Genomic DNA, 6205 nt, shown 5'->3' with positions numbered 1-6205 from the left:
CTTCTCAACGTAGATCAATTGATTTCGTTAGTAAGAGCCATGAATTTAAAAGTGGTGATAGTTATAATAGTTATCTATTGAATCAATTTCAATTATTTAGTTGTCTGTGTATCTAGGAAAAACTGTCTCTAAGTTTAGTGATTGATGTCAAGTTCGCCTCCCAACGTTGATTTCCAATCGGTGCTTATTTGAGAACTTTATTGCACATCGAAAGTGACCTGGCTAACCCCGTGCAAGGTGAATGTGTACTTCGGTCCGACCTGGCTGTCCGCTGGGGGAAGAGGTCGGGGCAGTCAGGGCAGTAGGCTTGCACGGCTCTTCTCTTTTACCCGACTCGATCTGGGACATCGGGTGGCATGAGGCAGAGACGGGAAAGGGCAGACTTGTGGGAATAAAGATGTCTGGCTCCTTTTTCTTAGATTTTAGTATATTACTCCCATTCAAGTGTACTATTTTCAAAACCTAAAATTCAATATATTCCTCCCGTTTAAGTGTAGCCTACGATTTGTTCAAACTTACCTTGCTAGATTTTCATGTAAATATTTGATTTTAGTTTCATTAATCTACCATGAATATACATAATTTAAATGTTGTATTAACTTCAAGTGATTTTCATACACTTCTTGATGACTTTAATTCATAATCATTACATTTTGTAACATTTATAATAAAGTATTGAAAAGGAGAAGGAAAAGGAAAGCATTCAAGGGCCCGGTAACTTTACTTGTTCAGAATAAAACAGATTTCGTTAAGTCTCTTGTTACCGGGTGGGACAGGGGATGGCCTTGGTGGGCTTTCCTTTTCCTTTTCTTTTGTAAAAACTTTATTATATTATTAATGTATGAATTACTTGCTTACACTGTTATTACATTTGACCTCAATGCTGAACTTTGACGTAGCCCAGATGTTCAATCTATCATAGAAAATGAAGGTTGAATCCCGTTTTCTATGACTTCAAGTTTTCAGAAAATGGGCTTTCTTAGACGATGTCCATTTTCTATAATTGTCTTTGATGAGCATTCATATTTAAACTGCAAAATATGTACTGAAAAACTTGTCTTATGTTTGACATTCAATTTTCTACAATAAAAGATTGATTATCATACATTTACTATGTTTTACCTGAACCAGATTTTTTAGGTTTTATATAACTTGTTTAACTATTGAGAGTCTACCACAGTTTTAAATATTAGAAATAGTTCTCATAAGCAACTTCAATCATGAAATGGCAAGATTAATCACTCATATATGATTACGGGTATAAGGGTTTAAAGTAGCTGAATTCTCCAACATTTAAAAGGCAATTTTGACAAAGTACCAATGTACTCGAATACTAGGCGGAAGGTTACTGTCCTCATTCCATCAATGGTGGAGTGACCAAGCTGTGTATATGGGAAGAATTGAATAAGCCTAAAAATACACGTGGTTTTAGTGTGTAAAAACAGGATGTATCTCATGAGGTCTTTGGCCTTTAGTGGAGAGAGACAGGCATTTGCTGGTGCTAGAAGAGGGAGGGGGGCGGGTGGGGAGAACACTCGGCCACATGAACCTTGAATAAGGAGACCACTCCACGTAGCAACTTTTTAATTTTTTTTTTCATTTTTATTTCTTGCCATGTACGTGAAACATTATAGAGTTATGGTAATAAAAAGTAATTTTTCATGTTTTCTTTATTTTTCCGTAAAATGTTTGGACAATTTTGGACAATTTTTAACAATCATGGATTAACATTTGTAGTAAAAATACGTCTGCCGTAAGATGCTATGAATAAATGTACAACATTTTGGACATCTGACCAGACAGTTTTTATGGGATGACAGCACCCATGCAATGAATAATTTAAACATCCATCTTTATATTAAGTTTTTTTCTTCATTGGGCCAGTATTTCCTCAGAATATCGACATGAAAAACACCACATTTCTTAATGTGTCCTAACATTGATTTACGACATGCCAAGAAATAGATACATCAAAGTCACTTTTGTGTGTTCAGAGAAGAGTAAAAATAGGTTGCCGAATTATTGCATATAAAAATAGGGACTTTCAAATAAGTGTGTTTGTTAATCAACTACATTAATGACGTACAATCTAGATCCTTCTGTCAGAAGCTTGTCCTAAGTAAATCACTTGACATGATAAATTCAATTTTTAAATTTCTAGCCAATTTTTATATATCTAATTTAAGGAACAAATCTTTGCTACGCTATGTTCAAATTCTTCACAGTATAGTTTATTAATGTGGAAAATATAACAATTGTCAAACTAATGTAATCATTTCAATGTAGAGTATTGATACTCTATATTGAAATTTAATTATTTCGACAATGGCTATATACTTCATGTTGCTAAGCCATACTGTGAAGAATTTAACATCTTTAGTGTAGCAAAGATTTGTTCCTTGAATTAAATATATACACTGAATAAAAATTGAATGGATCATGTATGTCCAAGTGATTTACTTGGGAAAAAGACTTGAAGAATGATCCAGAATGTAAGTTATTATAATAGTTGATTAACAACCCACTTATTTAAAGTACCCCATTTTTATATATGATAATTCCTAAACCTATTTACTCTTATTGAACAATAAAAAATGACATTGGTGTATTATAAGATTTCATGGAATGGTGTAAACCACTGTTAGGACGAATAAAGAATTGTAGTGTTCATCATAACGATATTCTAATGAGAAATACTGGCCCACCGAAAAACAACTCTTAATATAAAAATGAATGTTTAAATTATTCATTGCATAACTGCTGTCATCCCATAAATACTGCTTGCTCCGATATCCAAAATATTGTATATTATTCTATCATAGCAATCTATTTAGTATGTATTGAACAATCAAGATATTCCTGTACAATAATACTTCTTGAGGTGACTGAAGCAACCACCAATGATGATAATCAAATCACAGAAATACATTGATAACCAGACTAAGTTTTAGAATGACAAAACTGCAAAGGCATAAGCTTTAGTCATTTATACAGCTTTAAATCATTCAAACCGTCCTACAGCTTGATGTCTCTAAAACTTTTGGTGTCTCAAAATCTTTGGTGTCTCAAAACTTATCATTTTAATTTCATACTGGGCCTATTTAGAAAGAAAACATCATCAATGTAAAACCTGCTATATAAATAATGAGTTTACTTTTTGGAGGACCAACATAAATGCTTTTTACCAAGCCTCCCCCCCCCCAAAAAAAAATAAAAATCTTAATATTTGACGATACTAACCCTTTCCAAATGTTACCCAAAATAATCTCTTTAGATACTAGTTTCCTGAGCTTCCCCTTTAAGAGCATCTTCCTTAATATTGTATTCTTAAGCATCCTCCTAGAAGCATCTTTCATTAGAATACTTTCCCCTTAGATTACTTTTGCTTTTAAGATCCCCACAAAAGCATGTCTCTAAGATTCCTCACCATAAGGTTCACCCTTCAAGATTTCTTTCTCCCTATGGCTATCTCTAAAAGCATCTCCCTCAAGATTACCTTATCCTTATATTATACCCTAAAAGCATCCCCTATTGATTGCCCTTTCTTAATGCTCCTCCTAAAATAATCTCTAAACATTATATTTTCATGAAGGATTCCCCTAGAGATCACTCTCCCTAAGGATATTACTAAAATTATCTCAATTTCTTTTCTAAATTATTTTCTAGACGAAAAAATGTCTTGACAATTCCTAAAAGAATCTTGTACTGAACCGAGTTTAAGCATTTTAGAACTTATCCTACTAAAAGCGTCTTTGAAGTATATTTCTTCAATAAAAATGTATTTCTTTCAATAAAATGTTTGTTTTTTTAAAACTTACCAAGATCCTACTTCCCTTAAAAGTTATTTAAAAAAATTCTTGTAAAAAAAATCCTCAAGAGTTCCTACTTAGAATTAGCTAACTTTTTTTTTTAATTGTCACGTTGAATAACTTCTTTAAGATTCTCGTATATTAATTAAACCTAGTTTTAAACGTTGAAAATACTCCTTCCTGGAACCGCTCAAATAAGAACCCGACCTCCTTAAGTTATTACTTTAACATATTCAAGTATTTGCTGCCTAAACAGACTTTGAGCCCCTCGGTTGAACATTCATGATGTTAAAATATAACCAAGACAAATTCTGCTAAGCTCTCATATTAACTCACGTAACAAAAGACACCACTCATGAACACTATAAAATACAAAGTATATAAAAGATCGTCACTCTCAAAGCAGTTTTATCCCTCTATAACTATGAAATATAGCAGTTTTTTTTCTAGAAATGTTATATGTCAATGAAAGTTAAGGGCTGCTATAAACAAGACTTCCACGTGTGACTGCATTTGTGAGAACTTAATTTGTCATAAAAGGATGACATTTACAAGTGTCATTATACCACATTAAAAGACAAAAGGAACTTGAGGAAACTCAACCAGGTAAATCAGAAAATCTATTATTGAACTCTGAATTTTATTGAAAAGTTCTTGAACAACTACAATTGGCAATATCAAATCAATTAAAAACTTTCAGAGAGAGAGAGAGAGAGAGAGAGAGAGAGAGAGAGAGAGAGAGAGAGAGAGAGAGAGAGAGAGAGAGAGAGAGAGAGAGGCAGGCTTTCGTTATCTTCTAAAATAATGAATAAAATATAAGCAAACAGTGTTTCCATCGGATATTAACAATAATATTCAGATTAACAATTACATCTCTCAAAAGATTTTTCAAAGATTCAGTCAAACTATATCATTTACAGCATTTAAAAAAAAGCTAAGCTAAAAAGTTGGATTCATACTTCGTTAAATTTCCCTGTGATTATATAATTTTTTCTTTATATATTACGGAAATAATCTTGAAAAGAGTACCAACCATGTGTGACAAATGGCTAGGAAATCATTGATTGCAAGCATTACCTTATATCATAGCCACAAACAAAATTAAAAGTGAGAAATTTAATATTGAAACTAATTATGTTAACTTTTTTCAACTTTCCATAGTTGAGAGTACCTAATGTGATAAATGGCTAGGAAATTATTGATTGCAAGCATTATCATAGCCCCAAGCACATTTAATTAAAAAAAGTATAGAAAAATTTAGTGATAAAACTAATATTAACTTTTTCCAACTTTCCCCATTAGCAAAATCTCAAAAGTTTTTGAACATGGTGATATAGAAGGTTAAGAGGATGTGGCATAATATTGCAAAAGCTAAAATTAGATAAAAGGAAATTTTAGGAAAATTGCAATGGTATAGCAACAAATTGTAAATATTCTCAAATAGACACCAATGACGTCAGCACAATATTGTAAATGTAATAACAGTCAAACATGGTAGGAACTTGTTCATCGCTTACACAATTTCACAAGAAAAATGTTCAACAAGTCCTTAAGGAAACTAACACTTGCTAATCTTGAAAAAAAAAAAAAAAAAAAAAAAAAAAAAACAGTTTAGGAAGATACATCTGAAATAACATAACTTAAAAGCTTGGTTACCAGACCTAAGATATTTCTTAGTTACCAGTCTCGCTTATATTGGATTATTCATATGCAATAACTTAGTCATTTTATATCTTTTTCATTAACTGGTATTTTAGGAAAGTTAAATACAAACTCAAAACTAATAGCTGGCAATTTATAGGGCTAAGTAAATTAAGTCAGGCTTCTAAATATTAATTTTTCAATTTTTGCGGCTAATTTATAGGGGTTTCGGTCCACATATGTCATCGACTTGAATAATTAGTTCGAGGAGTAAATGGGGAAAAAGTTGAACGAAACCAATCAGCTGATATTATGGCACCCAGAAAATTCCTAAGTGTTGCAGTAATATGTATTATCGGTATATTACGTGAATTGAAGAATTCTATAACTACCACAGGATGAACAAAGCTGTCTATTATCGCTTGAGGCTTGCTGGACCCAAAATTGGCAAACAGGAGCACGTCCTACTTGCAGCCGCTATAATGTGTGTTTACATCTGACGTCATGCCTGCGGTTTATTCGAGCTGCTTCCCGTCTAGTCGGGAATCCAATTGCTGCTAATGTCTCTAGCAACAACTGCTCGTGCTTTCCATTTTGGACAGCAACTAGCGGAAAAAAAAACCCTAGTGTGGTTCCAGCTTTGACTGTTTACAATGAACTTAAATTAGATTAAGACCAAGATAGGAAAGTAACGTAGACCGGATAATGTGGTTATTTATCTTTAGAACTAATTTTCTATTTAATGTAATAACTTG

Source organism: Palaemon carinicauda, chromosome 8 (assembly GCF_036898095.1).
Source record: "Palaemon carinicauda isolate YSFRI2023 chromosome 8, ASM3689809v2, whole genome shotgun sequence".
Lineage (NCBI taxonomy): Eukaryota > Metazoa > Arthropoda > Malacostraca > Decapoda > Palaemonidae > Palaemon > Palaemon carinicauda.
The sequence above is the reverse complement of the archived record's forward strand: the minus strand, read 5'-3'. Positions refer to the sequence as shown.